At 43.6% G+C, this 20,272-nt stretch overlaps 1 pseudogene; it reads left to right on the forward strand.

Moving 5' to 3' along the window:
* Window positions 1-7,804: 7,804 nt before the first annotated feature.
* LOC148106461 (uncharacterized) lies at window positions 7,805-12,217 on the forward strand (annotated as a pseudogene).
* The last annotated feature ends 8,055 nt before the right edge of the window (window positions 12,218-20,272 follow it).

The following is a 20,272-nucleotide window of genomic DNA, read 5'->3' on the forward strand; positions in this document are numbered from 1 at the left end:
GTGGCTTCACAGCTGAAGGCCCCATCCAAAGTTGTGTTTCTTAATGTTTACAGGCCTCCCAAATACTGCACAGACTTTTGAATGACCTCAGTGAACTGCTGTCTGTGATCTGTGTTGATTTCGACTGTGTAATTATTGTTGGGGATTTTAACATCCATGTGGACAACCCTCAGGACAAAGGGACTAAAGACCTGAGTAACACTCAGCATGTAACAGAGGCCACACATAATAGAGGACACACTCTTGACCTACTGATCTCCAAGGGCCTGAGCATTTCAGAGGTTACTGTGTCTGATGTGGGCCTGTCTGATCATTACTGTGTTTTCTTTGAAAGTAAAATCTCAGCCCACACAAATATATCAAAAGCAGTGATCACAGAATGGTGTCTAACTGAACACAGTAGTGAGATCTTTAACCAGGTCTTCCCATTAACACCTGACCTGTCCAGAGGGTCAGTCAATGAGCTCGTCAATAGCTTCAATGCTAACATGTTAAATGTAATGGACACAATTGCTCCCATTAAGGTGAAGGTTATCTCTGGAAGGAAGAAGTCTCCATGGAAAAACTCCACACTGGTGAAAAATGAAAAAAGAGAGTGTAGGAAAGCTGAGCGCAGATGGAGAAAAACAAACCTCCAGGTTCATTATGACATCTATAAAGAAAAACTTCACAATTATAATTTATAACTGAGGAGCGCAAGGAGGTCCTACTTCTCTGACATCATCACCAAAAACAGTCATAACGCTCGGGTCTTATTTTCTACAGTTGACAGGCTAACAAACCCTCCTGTGTTAGTGGCAGCTGAACTTCGACCATGGCCTGCAATGACTTTGCCAAATTCTTCACAGAAAAAATCCAAAAGATTAGACAAGCAATTGGTACATCAACACCACCGAAAAACTGTTTAAACACCATCAATAGGGATGGGTATTGATAAGATTTTCACGATTCCGATTCCATTTTCGATTCTGTTTAACAATTCGATTCTTTATCGATTCTCTTATCGATTCTTTTTTTAAAAAAAGGAGAACATTAAGTTCGATTAGCTTAGAACTTTGTTTTATATCTTCTCTTTGAACAAGATAGAAATTTAGGAGTAACATGGCCTTACAAACCCAACAGTGAGATCTTAAGAGATCCACAGCCTACAGCTCTTCAATGGGGTGTCACAGGGTCCCCAGGAAAAAAAATTGTAAATGTAAAATAATAAAATAAATATTCTTCTGTAGCAATAACAAAGTATAACATAAATTATTCAGTAGCAATTACACAAGAATATCCAGTAATGTCCCTGCCTACAATTAAACACATTCACTTACCATCTGCTGTGGCAAATGGGTGCAAGCCTTTTACCACAAACTGAGTCACTGCTCGGTGACATTCGTCTATCCTGGCCTGAAAGGAGACGCTACGGTAGACTGCAGCGAGAACTGCCAGCATCTGAGCCAGACTCTGTCTGTCTCTCTCATCATGGTCACCTAAATGCACAGTAATGGCAGGTTTTGTAATAAGGCAGATCGCGCTAACATAATCTGCACTGTTAGTTGTTTATTTACCTGCCACATTAACGGGAGAGGACGTGCAAACGTTACCGCTGCTGCTGGGTTGAGATTCACGAGTCCGGAGCGGAATTTAAAACACGACATTCATTTAAGGTCATCGCGTGTTTTGTGAGCAAATGCTTTTGCATATTCGTAGTGTTTCCTCCCTTAAATGAAATATCTACTTTGCAAGTATTGCAAGTTGCCCTGTTTTCATCCGTTCTCGTAAAGTATAACCAAAGTTTTGAGCGTTTGAGCCGCTTACGCACCATGTTTCCTGCCAGGTAAATGACGCTCCGCAACGTGGTGACGTCATTCGGGGCGACTGGAATCGATAAGGGAATCGTTTGCAAAAATGGCAAACGATTCCAAGGAATTGAAACAGTGGGAACCGGTTCTCAACAAGAACCGGTTTTCGATACCCATCCCTAACCATCAATGCAAAAAATTTACCCAAAAATGTCACACAAACAGCAAATATTGTCAAAAAAAAAGTAAGAAATCTGTGGGGGTGCTTTGATTCAGCACCCCCAAAAATGGGCTAAAACCACCCCTGCTGTGAGCTAACTGTGACCACGAAACACAGCCACTGTGCAGCAGTCACTGTTCTTTACTTTAAACCCATCACAGTGCAGCAAACTAACCTGTTTATCCTGCACTGACCTGTGAGTGATAAGTTAGTCTGCCTGTCGTTCTCGTCTTTCTCCATCTCTGAGTGAAGCTAGCGCTCTTTCTTTTCTCTCCCTGTGAAATCCAGCAGCTGCACTTTAGCTTCAACACACTGTGAGACAAACTGCACACAGTTTGTGTGTTTGCTGATGTTTGTAGAGCTGAAAGAAACGTTACATTTGAAATGACCTGACACTTAAAAATGTCACTCCCTTGATGCTCGCTCCTCCTCTGTAGGGCTAGCTAGATGCTGAAGTACTGCAACTTAGGGACACCTGCAGTGGTTCTGGTGTTTTGGCAAAAACATAATAACAACAATAACACTTTTAATCCCTGACTTTGGCACACGTCAACTCTTTTTATGTGACATTCCCTGGTGATTAATAAATGAACAGGAGTGCCAATCATGTGTTTCTGTTCAGGCTCAGATCAGTTTGGAGCCTCACAGTGACAAAAGAGTAACTCAAACCAAATGTGTTAAAGCAAAAGTAACGAGTCAGGTTTAAAAAGGTAAGGAGTAGAAAGTATAGATATTTGTTTAAAACGTAGTCAGGGGGGAAAAGTACTCAAGTAAAGTACAGATACCTGAAAATTGTATTTAAGTACAGTATGGAAGTACTTTAACTTTGTTACTTCCCAACACTGAAAGATAATAAACATGTTGTCTACAGCTTCTCTACACCACGTTTTTGGTGTGTGAGAAACATAGAGTGATGAGATGACCGAAGGGTCTGAAGTAACACGGTCTCATCACCGTCTCATCAGTAAGTCTTGTCATCGCTCCTTTAAGGTTCAGAAGGTGGGATTCAGGTGCTGCAAAGCTATGGCTCCTGCAGAGGAGAAAAGGCACATTTACCAATAGTGTTGTAAAAGGGAAACATAGAATAAGATCAAAGCATTATGTATGAAGAGAAAACCAACAACATGGCCATCTTCTGTCTAATATGTTCTCAGATCAAAAACAAGAGGTGACAAAAGGTTGCAGAGAGAGCTGCACCCTTCATATACTGTCATGTGATCTCAAGCTTGAAAAGAATATGAAGGTTTTGTTTCAGCAGAGACAGGCTCTTCTTCAGTTGCATATTTTACTCATTTTTTCTTCGATTTTATTTTACTGGAAATTCCAGACAAGTCAAATCCTTTGGTCTTGGATATTATCATTAATACAAGCATCAGCTCTGTCATGGTTTCCTGGTCTTCCTGGTCCAACGTATAATTCCTATCTTTTCTCCACTCACTCTAGCTGTGTCCCAAAACGTAGGCTGCATCCTCCTGAGGACGCATTTGTAGACCGATTACGTCACAGAGATGCGATGAAAGCTGGCCAAATTTGTAGACTTCTCCGAATCCGACAAATACATCCTCTTTTCCCCCAGATTTGAAGGATGGTTCGGGTGTATCTTTCATGGCCCAACATATCCCAGAATTCATAGCGTGGCCCATCCAATTCCAGTTTCCAACAATGGCGGGCGCTACTTAGTTTTAAAATTACTCTTATTACTCTTTCTGGGTCACAAAATTAACTTTCAACATATTTTCAGGCGAGAATGTAGCTGTGTAAACCTCAAATATCTGCTCAGTTTATCAAGACACCACATATTTGTAAAAGTGCTCCAAAGTTTTCTGTTACCCACCAGCTCGATAGCTGACCGGGGGGTTCAATGGTTGTGCGAGCCGGCGAGAGCAGCGGACCCCCGGCTTCATCGTTTTCAGACCCCTGCGGTCTACTCAGGTTAAACATGATACGTAAGCCACTCAGATAACTTAAAAATGTTATTGTTTGGCTTTTTTCAGTGTTTTATTTGTTCGTGAGTAAATCGGTTTGGCTGAGATTAAAGTTATTAGATTAGATTAAATAAAACTTTATTAATCCCCCTGATGGGTTCCTCCTTGGTTTTCACACAGCTGAATAAACGTTAAACAGAAAACTGATTAAACAGAAGTGCGAGACGGTCGAGAGTTTACTCCAGTGTCCTGTTATATTTTAGATAGCAAGGAGCAGACGGCTGAGTTTATTCAACTCCACCGACACAGCGGTGACGCAGATCTGAAGGCTAGACCGTCCAATTTCACAGCCTCGCACTTCCGACCATCTCGGTCTTCGAAGGACCCGGCCCACGTAGAACACGAAGGCCGGGTCCTCCGAAGGATGCGGACTAGGTTTTGGACACAGCTGTCTTTCACCTGCACACCTGGAGGCAGTTGGTAATGACCCACCTGTGGGCAATCTGCTTGATTACTCACCAGGCTTCTTAAGGCTAAAGAGTTCTCTCAGTCACTGCCAGATCACTGCATTAAATGGTGGTAGTATAGTGTAGTCAGACTATCCGATTTAGCAGTTTACTCTTTAAATTTTGATCCATTGTAAAGAAAATAATTGAGCCATATGCTGTAAATACAAAATTCAATTATCAGGAAATGATCAGACAGGAGAGGGTTTTCAGGAAACACTGTTAAATGTTCAGTTTCTATGCCATATGTTAAAACAAGATCTAGAGTGTGATTAAAGTGGTGGGTGGGTTCTTTTACATTTTGAGAGAAACCAATTGAGTCTAATAACAGATTAAATGCCATGTTGAGGCTGTCATTTTTAGCATCTACATGGATGTTAAAATCACCCACAATAATTATTTTATCTGAGCTCAGAACTAAATTAGATATAAAGTCTGAGAAATCAGACAGAAACTCTGTGTAAGGCCCAGGTGGACGATAGATGATAACAAGTAAGACTGGTTTCTGAGTTTCACAGCTGGGGTGGACGAGGCTAAGCATCAGGCTTTCAAATGAATTAAAAGTCTGTCTTGGTCTTTGGTTGATTAATAGGCTGGTGTGAAAAATTGCTGCCACACCTCCCCCTCGGCCTGTGCTTCGAGATTTCTGGTAGTTAGAATGACTCGGGGGTGTTGATTCATTTAAACTAACATAATCATCCTGCTGCAACCAGGTTTCTGTAAGGCAGAGTAAATCAATTTGTTGATCAATTATTAAGTCATGTACTAACAGAGACTTGGAGGAGAGAGACCTAATATTTAATAATCCACATTTCACTGTTTTACTCTTTGGTTCAGATGTGGATACTGTATTGTTCTTTCTTTGTGATTGTTTATGTTTAAGTTGTTTGTTGCCGGTTTATAGTTTGTTTTTTGTCTATTTGGAAGCTGACACAGTCTCTATGGAGATGGGTTTTTGGGGGGTAGCAGGAGGAGAGAAGCTGCAGAGAGGCGTGTAAGACTGCAACTCTGCTTCCTGGTCCCAACTCTGGATAGTCATGTTTTGGGGGGGTTTAATAAATTTGTCCATATTTGTAGAAATGAGAACTGCTCCATCCAAAGTGGGATGGATGCTGTCTCTCCTGACAAGACCAGGTTTCCTCCAGAAGGTTTGCCAATTATCTATGAAGCCCACATCGTTTCACTTTGTAGTAGTTCTGCTGGATTATGCAATACCACAGCAGTGCCGCTGTGCACCATCTCTGCAAAGAGTGTGGCTCAGGGATTGTTTCAGGTTGTCTCCTGAGTTGGTATTCCGAAAGAAATACTGATTGACCAGAGCGCGTCGTTCATGTCTCACACACTAAAGGAACTGTATGAAATACTGGGCATTAAATCTGTTTTGACCAGCATCTACAACCCTCTGACTGCTGGTGGAGCGGCTGAATAAGACGTGAAGAAGTCCATGATTCGGAAGTTCATTCACGTGGATGATGTTTGCAGTGTGGGAGGTGCCCCAGACCTCCACAGGATTTTATTCCTTTGAATTACTGTACGGCAGGAAGCCACAGGGTGTGCTCGACCTCATTAAAGAAAACTGGGAGGAAGGTCCAAGCCCAGAGCAAAGCTACACACTTTGGGGCGGTTGTCACGTGAGAATTTGCTCCAGGCTCAGCAACGTCAGCAGCACCTGTATAACAATTCATAATTTTATTATGAATGAATGATGAATTTTTATGAATTATTATGTCTATTTTTTATGTTTAAGAACAACAGATGGAAATTTGCCCTTTGCTATAATCTGGTATGTTTACATTCATGTAATTTTTTTACATTTATGTTCATTAACATGCACTGTCCTAAATAAATAAATTAAATTAAACAGAGGGGCCAGACTCAGGCAATTTTCACTGGGAGACAAAGATCTTGTATTACTCCCTTCTTCTAGCTCAAAATTACTGGCTAAGTGGCCCTTCGTGTTCACACAGCGAGTGGGCGACATTGACTATGAGGTGGTGCAGTCAGACAGGGGAGGAGCCATGCAGATATACCAGCTTAACCTCCTTAACCCTCTGGGGTCAATGGACGCACTGGGGCATCAAAATCACATGACCAATTTAAGACGACACAGCTACATGATGCAGCGACTCAGAGTCTCCGTTTCATCTTGGGTGGAAAGTGCGGACTTCAAACTACATACCAGTTTTTGAATTGTGTCGATGGGCCTCGGAAAACCAGAGTTATGATAAAAAAATACATGCAATGTTTTTTTCTGAACAGTGGTGTTTAAAGCGGGAAGAACGGTAAAAACTGCGTTTTCTACGGACAGCGCTAGCAAACACTCTCCGCTTGCGAGTGAAACAAGAAAAAGAAAAATACCCCTTACCTATTGGTGTTAAAGTTTACCATGTCAGCCAATCAAAAAAATGGCAACATGTGGTACTTGGTTGTTTTAGGAGAAGGAGAAGTTTTAGGAGTGACACCCACGACGGAAAGCAAGCGAGCGAAAGAAAGAGAGAGAGCAAGTTTTCATATTTGAAACATTAGTGACGTTTAGCGTGTTTGGAGGCTGTAGTTAGTGTGTAGTGTAGGCATTGTTTTGTATTGTGTGTCAGTTATACTGCTGAATGTCACATTTGCTGTGTGTCGGGTCCGTTCTTCACAACATAAAGAAGAAAGTACACATTGATGTGCAACACATTCATTTTTGTGATCAATAGCCCTAATTCCACAGTTGACATCAGCCAATAGCTCAGGTGCTACTTTGCTAAACCTACACCTATTCTCATATTGGGCACACTAGTTAGGCTGCAGTCGCATTGCTCCACCCAAAATCCTCCTTTTTTGTGCGGTTTCTGATCTAATGTCAAATGTGTTGTAGGTGGTGCCTGCTCTACTCTGTGCTGGGGTCTTGCTGCTGCTCCCCCTGCATCTGAATTTCCATCTTTACCATTTACAAAACTAAACTACACTAAAACAAAGATTCAATTGTTTTGCTGTGTAATAGGAACGCTGCAGTGTTTAGACAGCAGTTTGGAGCTAAAGCCAAAAACATGGGAACTCAGGTGCTGTGTAATAAAAATGTGTGTGTGTGTTATCCTGTAATGAAATTCTGGTTTATACTTGTCTAATCTGAGTAATACCCACTAAGCCTTTTCAGAATAGGATGAGCAGAAAATAATAGTTTTGTGGTTTCTGTATAAAAGGAAATGTTCCCTCTAACTTCACATTTGTCAGCAACCTCGTTCACATCACAGTGATAAAAGAAAGCCACCTAACATAGCAGCTTAGTTTGGAGATCAACATTACTCAGCAGCCAGGAGTTTCATTCTGATGTACCTGACCATGGGATCATCCTTTTATGCCCGAGTAAGAATCGAAATCATGCGGCTGGTGCCTTTGAAACTTTACGCTATAGCTGTCACAGTCTGGCAGAGGCAGACTGTATGGAGTGACAAATTGCCGACAAAATAGAACGTGGAACAAAACTTGAATTAACAAAAAATAGTTTAATGAGGCTGGTAAAAAAGGTACAAACAAAGGGCAAGGTAAACTGAAATAAAACTAACATTAACCTAAACTGGGAGAACTAAACAAACAACACAAAAAACCTGGACATGAAACATGGCGTGGAGAACAACAGACGACCTGACCAAGAATGAACAGAAACACACAGACTAAATACACACAAGGGTGATTGGGGGAAGTGGAAACACATGGGGAAACAGCTGACACTAGTCTGACATAACAAGACAAAGGAAGCAAAGCTGACTACACAGACATAGGACACAGACCTTCAAAATAAAACAGGAAACATGAGACGCAGACAAGGCAATATAAACTTGACAACATAAGACATGCAGCATGAAACAGGGAGAGGGAAACTTAAATACAGGGGTAGAAAACAAAGAGAAACTAATAAACAAATAAACTTAGCTACCCTAAAGAACTTAAACATAACATCGAAATAAACTAAAACTCAAAACGCTGGGTCAACAGACCCATCGTGACAATAGCACTGTCCTCTCAGTTCAGCCGGCTGACAGTTGAAATCATTTAAATACGTATGAACAATTAGCAATAGCCCAGCAATTTCCTACACCACATAACATTAAGTATTGTTTTTATGGTTTTAGAAGCTTAATGTTTGCTGAAATTCCTTGCTATCAGCTTTGGATTTCTTTGTGAGGAAATCATCTTCAATGAACCATCAGGTGGGAGCTATATTCTGAAACACAATCATATCTCTATGATTGTGTTTTTCTTCTTTTCCAGAATTCTGAGATTAAAGTCAGGATTCTGGAAAAAAGAAAAAAGAAAGACCTGCCCACTTTTGTTTTTCCCAGTGGCCCCAATCCTCTTCAGTAGACCAAGATGTTTGATCCACCTCTAAAATGTATTTTTACTAACAGCATCAAAAACAAAATAAATCAGCTCACCACCAGAAGAGTTCAGATATCTGGAAGAGCTCACCTTAGTATCGCTGTTGCCCCCAGGAGTGAGCTTCTCTAACTTCTGTTTAACCTTATCGGGGTCACGGGGGAGCTGGAGCCTATCCCAGCTACCACAGGGCGTGAGGCAGCGTACACCCTGGACTGCTTGTCAATTTGACAAAGAGATAAAGAGTCGTGGATGCTTCTCCCCTGGCCTGTAGGAAACACCCACTACAGATATGAACGCAACTCGAAGTAAAAATGTAAAGCACAAAGTATTTCACATATATCTGTTTTTAATTCCTCATTTATTAATTTAAGTGTTATTGCTATGTTTTTGAAATGGCCAGAAACGGCTGCCAAATGTATTTGTCATACTTGGCCACCACAGCTGGGTTTATGCACTTGAATTGGGAGAAGTAAACAAACAGAATTCAGTTGACTGCAATCGTTAGTCTACTGATATCTGGCAATTAGATTTTACACACTTTAAAGTATTTGCCATGGAAACTCCTGAGTCAGAATTCACAAGCTCAGTTTTCAAGCAATGGGCGATCAACCTGATGTTTTGGGAGGATAATTAGGACGTGAATTTCATATGATCAGAACTCTTTGACCTGAATGCTATGCTACAACTCCCACTCCAAATATTGAAGATTCTTGAAATATCTGGAATATTACATCTAGAGTTCTGGACCTGAAAAAAAGTCACACAACCGTCCCAGTACTTGATATACAGGGTGGGCCATTTATATGGATACACCGTAATAAAATGGGAATGGTTGGTGATATTAAAGTCCTGTTTGTGGCACATTAGTATATGTGAGGGGGAAAACTCCTCAAGATGGGTGGTGACCATGGTGGCCATTTAGAAGTCAGCCATCTTGGATACAACTTTTGTTTTTTCAATAGGAAGAGGGCCATGTGACTCATCAAACTTATTGGTAATGTCACAAGAAAAACAATGGTGTGCTTGGTTTCAACATAACTTTATTCTTTCATGAGCAGTGTTGGTCAAGTTACTTGAAAAAAGTAATCAGTAACTAATTACTGATTACTTCCCCAAAAAAGTAATCCCGTTACTTTACTGATTACTTATTTTCAAAAGTAATTAATTACTTAGTTACTTAGTTACTTTTTAAAAACACGATTTACAACCTGAATAGGTGATAAAGTGATAGATCTTTCAGCCCAATTCTACTTTTTCTGCATAATCATCATACAAAATGTAATCAAATGGAAAAGTCTCTTTTTAAAACTTGTTTTATTAGTTTTAATCTTTTAACTTTATGCATCAAGCAAACATTTAATTATCTGCAACATTCTCTGACTGGAAGAAATTAGTTTAACATTTAAACCTATTTTCTGCACATTCCAGCACATAAAATAAAATATTTTGTGTTTACACTCAGTCTTTCAAATAGATGCAAGTAAAACACAGCAGAAAATAAACAAAGTCAAAGACTAGCGGTCCTGTTGCTCTATTTTCACCTGTAAAGCAGGGGTGGGGTAGGCGGAGGTTTACCCTGGTGCAGGTGTGGCGCAGCGGTGGAAGAATCCACGAGTTTCTCTGGGAGTTTCCCATTACGTCGTAGCTACTCGGAAGTTTAGGGGTTTTTTTCGCTGTAAAAATAAGTTTTCTTCCCACGCACAACGGACACTAATGTTTTTGTCACTTTTTATGGAATCAAACTCAAAGTAAGGTCAGTACTTCCACGCTTTAAACACTGCACGCTCATACTCTCTCTGCACTCGATATATGATCCATTGTTTATCTGCACAGAGCTGTTGTCACGAACGTCGCACTCGCTTATGTCACTGTCTCGCAAAAAATCACAGTTTTAGTAACGCAGTAACGCAGCGTTCCTACGGAAAAGTAACGGTAATCTAATTACCGTTTTTGCAATAGTAATCCCTTACTTTATTTGTTACTTGAAAAAAGTAATCGGATTACAGTAACGCGTTACAAGTAATGCGTTACTGCCCATCTCTGTTCATGAGTTATTTACAAGTTTCTGACCACAATGTGTTCAATGTGCTGCCCATTGTGTTGGATTGTCAATGCAACCCTCTTCAATGCTATTGTTTTTTCATATTCTCCTTTGAGTTCATAGCGAATAACCAAAATTATGTAAATACTTAGCAACTTGTCTCAATGTTCAAGATGGCGCTGGAGTGACGGCAGCCTTTCCAAGTAGCTCTGCAACATCGCACTTTTTCTTAACTTTTAACTTTTTTTAGACTAGGCTTTCAAACTTTATTTCACCTTCCTCTAGTTACTGTACTTCTACCTCTTAGATATAGCAATACAAGATGGATAATGCACTTTTTAAAACTTCTGGAACCAGCTCCTTCATCTACTCGAGAGCGCAGCTGCTGGCTCTAAGAACAAAGGGACAGACCGGCATGCGACACAACATCCCGGCTGAGATAAAGAGGAGCTACAGAGGCTGCAAGGCTGGAGCGAGGAAAGCGGATCACCGGAGGCGATTCAAACCATCAATCCCGACAGTGATAATGGGCAACGTGAACTCGCTACCGAATAAAATGGACGAACTGTGTGCTCTGAACAACCACCGACTATACCGTGAGTGCAGTTTGTTTATCTTCACGGAGACGTGGCTAACCGAGCTAACGCCACAGGCTAACGTAGACCTATGCGGTTTCACATCCGTGAGAGCCGATAGGGACACGCAGGCCAGCGGAAAAAGCAGAGGTGGGGGACTCATTGTCTACGTTAACAACAGATACTGCAACCCCGGACACGTCTCCGTTAAAGTTTCGGTATGCCGTCCGGACCTGGAGCTGCTAGCTGTTAGCTTGCGGCCATATTATCTACCTCGGGAGTTCAGTCATGTGATCTGTGTGTGTGTTTACATCCCTCCGAAGGCCGACGCAACAGCTGCCTGTGAGAAAATACACACAGTCACAGCAAGACTCCAGACACAACATCCCGAAGCTTTCATTATTATATCTGGAGACTTTAATCATGCCACACTGGATTCTACTCTGGCTGCTTTTCACCAGTTTGTGAATTGTCCCACAAGGAGCAACAGGACAATTGACCTACTGTATGCTAATGTGAGAGATGCATACAGAGCCACCCCCCTCCCCCCACTAGGGAAGTCAGACCACAACCTGGTTTACCTACAGCCACAATACACACCCCTCGTCCAAAGGCAGCCTGTCACAACACGCTCCATCAGGAGATGGACCCCAGAAAAGGAGGATGCTCTGAGAGACTGTTATGACACCACAGACTGGGACGTGCTTCTGAGCCCACATGGTGAGGACATAGAGGGGGCGACACACTGTCTTACAGACTACCTCAACTTTTGTGTGGACACGGTCGCCCCTGCTAAGACGGTACAGTGTTACCCTAATAACAAACCGTGGGTAACACAGGAAGTCAAAGCTGTCCTCAACATGAAGAAGAAGGCTTTCAGGAGCAAAGTGAAGGAGGAGATGAGAGCAGCACAGCGGGAGGTGAAACGCTGCCTGAGGGAAGCAAAGGACACCTACAGGAGGAAGGTGGAGCAGAAGTTGGAGAGGAACAATATGAGGGAGGTCTGGAATGGTGTGAAAACCATCACAGGCCACAACACCAAGAACAGCACAGTGGGGGGGACTGTGGAGAAGGCAAACGAACTCAACAACTTCTTCAACAGGTTTGACCAGCCCACAACCCCCCCACCCTCACCCTCACCCTCACCTTTACTACAGAGCCCTCTCCCCACTCTCCTACCTCCCTTGCTTCCCCCCCTTCCTGACACTATGATGACACCCCCCTCCTCCAATCCCTCTCTCAGCAGCAGGACATCTTCCCCCCCCCTCCTTCCAATCATCTCCCAGTGTCACAGTGGATCAGGTCAGGAGACAACTGAGGAAGCTTCGCCCCAGAAAGGCAGCAGGTCCGGACAAGGTGTGTCTGAGGATGCTAAAGGCGTGTGCTGCTGAACTTGGGGAGCCGCTACAACGAGTCTTCAATCTCAGTCTGCGACTGGGGAGAGTGCCCGCCCTATGGAAGACATCCTGCATCGTCCCGGTCCCCAAAAGGAACCGGCCCAATGAGCTGAATGACTTCCGACCGGTGGCACTGACATCACATCTTATGAAGACTCTAGAGCGGCTCTTCCTCAACCTCCTCCAACCACAGGTACAACATGCCCAGGACCCACTACAGCTCGCCTACAAGGCGGGTGTCGGAGTGGAGGATGCCATCCTGTACCTCCTGCATAGAGCCCACTCACACCTCGATGGGGGAAAAGGCACGGTCAGGATCTTGTTTCTGGACTTTTCCAGTGCCTTTAATACCATCCGGCCCTGTCTGCTCCAGGAGAAACTGAACAGGATGGAGGTGGACCCCTGCCTGGTGGCTTGGATCTCCGACTACCTCACCGACAGGCCACAGTACGTCAGGCTGAAGGACATCACGTCTGACACTGTGGTCAGCAGCACAGGAGCACCACAGGGAACTGTGCTGTCCCCTCTTCTCTTCACCCTGTACACCTCTGACTTCTGCTACAACTCTGAATTATGCCACATTCAGAAGTTTGCAGACGACACAGCCATCATGGGGTGTATCTGGGATGACCAGGAAGAGGAGTACAGTCTGGTGAGGAACTTTGTCGCATGGAGTCACACAAACCACCTGCAACTCAACACCTCAAAGACTAAGGAACTGGTTGTGGACTTTGGGAGGTCCAGAGCAGGTCCACTGCCGGTTCAGATAGAGGGGGAGGAGGTGGAGGTGGTCAACAAGTACAAGTACCTCGGGCTGTGGGTGGACAACAAACTGGACTGGTCATGCAACACAGAGCACCTGTACAAAAAAGCCCAAAGCCGACTGTACTTCCTCAGGAGGCTGAGGTCTTTTAACATCTGCAGGAAGCTCCTGAGGATGTTTTACCAGTCGGTGGTTGCTGGAGTACTGTTCTATGCTGTGGTGTCCTGGGGGAGCAGCACAGCAAAGAAGGACTCATCCAGGCTGGAAAAACTGATCAGGAAGGCTGGCTCTGTGGTCGGCATGAAGCTGGACACTCTGGTGTCAGTGGCAGAGAAAAGGACACTAAAGAAACTGCTGGACATTATGGACAATGCTGGGCATCCTCTGCACACGGCCATAAACAACCAGAAGAGTCTGTTCAGTGACAGGTTGCTTCTCCCAAAGACAAGAACCAACAGACTTAAAAACTCCTTTGTCCCACACGCCATCAGACTGTTTAACTCCTCTCTGGAGGGGAAACAGGAGGACAAAGGAGGGGGGACAACTAAGCTGTAGTGCCTCTCCACTTCACTGTGCAATTACCTTTTGTGCAATACTTTTTGTTAATAATCAGCGGTGCAATAGACTCCATACTTGAAATGTGCAATTCACTTGTATTTTTATTTTTATTTTTATTCCTATTTATTCTATTTATCCCCTTTGTATATTTTATCTATATATGTCTTTGTATTTATATATGTGTGTGTGTATATATATATATATATATAATATTCTTAACTCTGTAACTTCTGTCGGTGCTGTGCTTTTTTTGGAAAACAAATTTCCCAGAGGAACCCACCCGAGGGATTAATAAAGTTTTTATCTAATCTAATCTAATCAATAGCAACTTTTCGTCCCATGCTCTTGCAGGGGTAGATGCCAGAGAACAATGGATCCTCCCGTGTCACTTCTCCCCAGTGATAAACCCTCATCCATTTAATTTTAGACCCTCTCTGTGACCGCTGCCCCACCTCGCTGACAATCTCCTGTGGTTAATGAAAGCATAACAGACTGTTTTCCCAATCCAGGCAAAATCCCTATCATCTCCCAGTCATACCAGCCAAATCAACTGCTGGCCCGCCCCCTGCTCTCTCACCCAAACTGCCCCCTCTGTTCCCCGCCACTCTGTCTCTCCCTTGCCTCATTTACAATGCTCTCCTGTCACCCCCCCCCCCCCCCCCCCCCACCCCCCGGCCCTCCGCATGCCTGAATGCCAGCCAAACCTATTCTGCTCCCCGCCTCTATATCCGCTGGGCTTCTTCTATCTCCCCATCACTCCTCAGCCTCCATTCACTTGTCTTTCACTTTCTCACTCCTCCTTAGGCTCTCCCATTCCTCATCTGACAAAATTCTGCCCCCTACCCAAACCTCAATTTGTTTTCAATTTGTGGCCCTCCAACCCCACATCTCCTGATGTCCATTTACTTTTCCTTCCGTCACCCCCTCACCCCTCTCTCCTTATTGGCTGCGCTCATCTTTGTTCTCTCCGTTGCTTCATCCCTGCCACCATTCCTCTCTTTATCCTTCCCTATCTCTTTTCACCCTTTTTTTTTACCCCCTGTGTTTGCCGATCCAGTAGTTCAGTCTATTCTCCCCACCAGCCTGGTCTGGGGATGCTGCCTAGTGCCTGAATACAGCCTGGGAGACACGAAGCCCTGCCAGCTTCCGATGTCATTACTGGAACACAGCACATTCAGACAGACAGACGCGGACACACACAAACACAACAACACTACGCACATTTCTCCCCATGCACATACACCAGTCAGCTAGTACACACACACACACACACACACACACACATTTACTCAGCAGTAGCATTTAGAAGTCAGATGTGGTACAAACAGATTTTAGCAGCTGTTAATGATTGTGACTTCGTTTGCTTCATAAGTTAATTATTTGTTGTATGACTATCACCTGTTTTTATGGGATGTCTGCTTTATGGGGCAAAAGAAAACTGTTTCCTGTGCAGAGGCAAACAGTGGTCTGAGCATCCAGCACTGGGCTGAGTATGCTACGGACTGCTCTGAACACTGTTTGTTGTGGCAGTACAGTACTGACATTTTAGGATAACACCTTATCGTAACCATTGTTATTTAAGGGTCAGCCCATAGACAATTAGACATTTGTTTTTTATTAGATTTTTTTTTTTTTGCAATGACAAACAAACAAAAAATTAATAGTGTTTTTTACCTGGTTCATATCCATCCATTGTATTCTGCTTATCTAATTCAGGGTTGCGTAAGGGCTGGAGCCTATCCTTGCAGCACACCCTGGACAGGTTGCCCTGGACAGGGTTAGCACACAGAGAGCATTCACACTAATGTCTTTGGACTGTGGGAGGAAGCCAGAGTAGCCGGAGAGAAACATGCCGATACTGCACACAAAGGCTCCCAAACTGGATTTGAATCCAGGACCTTCTCACTGCGACCATAACAAAGAATGCTGTGGTGCTAACCCCCACACAGCCCACAGGTCTGGTCTTACCAACCTTGAAAAGAACCTGGTTAAAGCACTTTTGCTTTGCCAAAAACAAACACTAGAAGCTGCGTGGCCTATCGTATATTTAGCTTTGAGTGTACTGGCTTTACCATATTGGTAGACTTTCCTCTACTAGTTAACCAGCAACAAGCCTGTTAATTTCCCTTTGCACACAATACAAATGCTTTCCTGGTGTAACAGCTGTGCTCTCTGCCATCAGGCTAGCTGAGCAGACGGTTTTGTTTGCAGACAAAAATTGCAAATACATGAGGACTGTTTTTTTCTTCTGTGGTCACAACAGAGGAAACGGGGACTCGGGCAGATGTGTTTAGTAATATTGCTTTGTTGGAAAAGTAACTAAATACTGAGTATTTGTTAATCACGAGTGCTTCTTGTACTATGTTACAGTCAACGCTGGTCTTCACCAGACAAAACGCTTTATAAGGCGCAAAGCTAAAAAGAATAACTGAACTAGTGAAATCCTTTTTCCTTTGAACATACCTGTGGCAATAGAGCATATAAAAACAGAGCTAATATAAATGTGATATTTAAATATTTAGTTTCTGTGTGGTGGCTGCGATGTGTCTGTGTTTTAAAGAGTTAGCTCTAGCTCATCTCTTCCTCTTTTGTTCTCACAGGACTTTCTCGGAAGCGTCTCCTCAGACACATCATGCTTGAGTTGATGTGATTAGTTTTAAGGCTTATGGGATATAGATGAAAGGATACAGATGGAAGCCTTCTGTTGGCTTTTCCCACTGACATTTGAATAGGCACTCTGTGGCTTTGAGAGTACCCCACACCTCATTTGCTGTGCCAAAAACAGGCTTATGGAGCACATGACTTAACATGGATACCTCAAAGAGAGGTGCAGAGATACTGTAATCTGTCTTAGCTGAGAAGAGGCTGCTGAACTGCCACATTCACAGTTGATAGGAAAAGCTGCTCTAGTGTTTGGTGATGCCTGCACTGACTGACATACTTGTTGAATACCGTATGGCTCAGTTTGTGGTGTTTTTCCTTGAATATCATGAAAATCTTAATAAAGTATGATGTTAACACCAAAGCCACGCTTTCGTTTTGGGTCCCTTTATTCAGAAGAATACTGATAGTTCATGCATTTATTACTTCCAGGCTGGACTACTGCAATTCATTATTATCAGGATGTCCAAAAAACTCACTGAAAAGCCTTCAGTTAATCCAAAATGCTGCAGCAAGAGTACTGACAGGGACTAGAAAGAGAGAGCATATTTCTCCTGTTTTGGCTTCCCTTCATTGGCTTCCTGTTAAATCCAGAATTGAATTCAAAATCCTGCTCCTCACATACAAGGTCTTAAATAATCAGGCCCCATCTTATCTTAATGACCTTGTAGTACCGTATCACCCTATTAGAGCACTTCGCTCCTGCTCTGCAGGCCTACTTGCTGTTCCTAGAGTATTTAAAAGTAGAATGGGAGGGAGAGCCTTCAGTTTTCAGGCCCCTCTTCTGTGGAACCAGCTTCCAGTTTGGATTCAGGAGACAGACACTATCTCTACTTTTAAGATTAGGCTTAAAACTTTCCTTTTTGCTAAAGCATATAGTTAGGGCTGGACCAGGTGACCCTGAATCCTCCCTTAGTTATGCTGCAATAGACGTAGGCTGCCGGGGGATTCCCATGATGCATTGAGTTTTTTCTTTCCAGTCACCTTTCTCGCTCTCTATGTGTTAACAGACCTCTCTGCATTGAATCATATCTGTTATTAACCTCTGTCTCTCTTCCACAGCATGTCTTTTATCCTGTCTTCCTTCTCTCACCCCAACCGGTCGCAGCAGATGGCCCCGCCCCTCCCTGAGCCTGGTTCTGCCAGAGGTTTCTTCCTGTTAAAAGGGAGTTTTTCCTTCCCACTGTCGCCAAAGTGCTGCTCATAGGGGGTCATATGATTGTTGGGTTTTTCTCTGTATCTATGAAGCGCCTTGAGGCGACTTTTGTTGTGATTTGGCGCTATATAAATAAAATTGAATTGAATTGAATTGAATTGATATATCTGTGTACAGTCATATATTGCTGGTGGTGTTGTGGGTCTGTCCCGGGGGCGCTTCACCCTTCCGTATGCAAATCTAGAAAGCTGGAGGTGGGTAGAGCAGCAGCGAGATCCCAGCACAGGATGGAGCAGACCCAACTGACAGATATGACATTAAGTCAGAGACAGCATGAAAAGAGGTGAGGGCAAGGCTGAGGGTGGTTGCAGAGCAGCTTGCAGATGTGCAGCGACTGTGGGCAGGCTAAAGTGGTTTAAGTCGTGCACCCAATCTGTGACAGAGCGTTGGTTTAAACAGCCAATATAAATGTAGGCATCAGGTAACCTGCTGATCTAGTAGGAAAGTGGCTGAGCTTGACTCTGTGCCTGTACATGCAAACAATTTCATTCACTTCAAGTTTATTTATCTAGCACCAAATTACAACAACAGACACCTCAAGGCGCTTAAACAAGACAGAAGGGACAGAATATTTGTTGAGCTAGCAACTGGATAGCATACAGAGTAAAAGAGATGGATGTAACCACGGTGATATCACCCAGTGATAAACCCCAAGAGTCCTTATTGACTCTTAGAATGACCAAATTTGACAAAATTAGCACAATGACGTGCTCGTAACGTGAAACAAAACGCCATAAAGTCATCAGAAAAATGTTTACTGTTATCAGGCTTTCTAATATGGTATGTTGTATGTGCACAGTATGTTGGATGTGCCACGCAATGCTCAATTACATTGGTGGGAACTAGTGTGTTAGCGCAGTTAGCTCGTTAACGTGTTGGCCGTCCAGCCCCACGTACGGGGCGATCCGCGGTAACTCGTTAACAGAGATTTGCCTCGTTCTGGCGTTAATGTCATTTTAACGAGATTAACGCTGACAGCACTAGTGGGAACACAACGAATATGACTGCACATTTACACCGACATCATCCTAGTGCAAAGACAAGTGGAAGCAGACAAAAACAACAATCACGCATGCTACAAACTTTACCCGAGTCATTTAGACATTTAGATGTTTAATATGCTGCTGAGAATATAGCCCAGAAGAAGCATATAGTATAGCTTTTATTTTGGAAAGAGACATTTCTCTGTCCTTTCCAAAGATGAGTGATTTCTCGATCAGATAGATTTATTTTTTTTAATTATTTTGTTGTTTCAGCAACATTAAATTTGAAAACTGTACTTTTGAATTAAAATATATATTTATAATTGTAATAAATGACAAATTAAAAAGGCATGAACATTTTTTTGTATTGAAAAAATATCGAACCGTGACACCAAAGTATCCAACCGAACCGTGAATTTTGTGTATCGTTGCACCCCTAATATATATATATATATATATACAGGGGCAAGCCGTGATTGAATTATTTAGGACCTAAAATGCGACCTAAGATTTTCTTAAGCACAAGGTCAGAGAAACAAAACAGGAGCACTAGAAGGTCCCAAAACAAAATACGAATCCAAAAACAAAAATAAACACCGGAGCCAAAAGAAAACTGAGTCCAACACCAGTTCAGAGAGCCAACCAGGAGGCCAGTAGCACAGATGTCCAAAACAGAACATTTCCGGGGGCCAGCCGTGCGGAAGGCAGCGGCGGCGACGCAGGCGAAGGCGGTACGGAGGCCGGCCACGCAGAAGGCAGCAGCGGCGGTGCAGGCGAGGGAGACGACAGAGCTCGTCCGGAGGCCGTTGAGGAGCTGGACGTACAAAGGACGGTGGTGAAGCAACCACAGGACGAGGCGAAGGCGAAGCTGGACCAGGCAAAGGTGAAGCTGGACCAGGCGAAGCAGACGCTGCAGGTGTGGACGAAGGCGAAGCTGACGCTGCAGGTGTGGACGAAGCTGAAGCTGACGAAGAGGCTGCTGCAGGTGGGGCTGAAGAAGCTGCTGCAGGCAGGGCTGATGAGGCTGCTGCAGGCGAGGGTAATGAGGCTCGCCTCGCAAAACACAGCCCTGGCATAAACAGTTCCACAGTCCAAAACAGAAAAAGAGTCCTCACTCACCACAGCCGGCAATTCAGAAGTCCCAACGTCCAGCTGTGGGGTAGCGCGCCAGCGGCGCGATTGTCACTTCCTCCTCGCAGACAGCTCCGATGGGCCGGGCAAAACCACATCCGGCAGGTCGGGCAGCGAGGCAGTAGTGGCTGGGAGAAGTTGTGG

This window comes from Neolamprologus brichardi, chromosome 1 (assembly GCF_056152115.1).
Source record: "Neolamprologus brichardi isolate AB-2024 chromosome 1, ASM5615211v1, whole genome shotgun sequence".
NCBI classification, from domain to species: Eukaryota; Metazoa; Chordata; class Actinopteri; order Cichliformes; family Cichlidae; genus Neolamprologus; species Neolamprologus brichardi.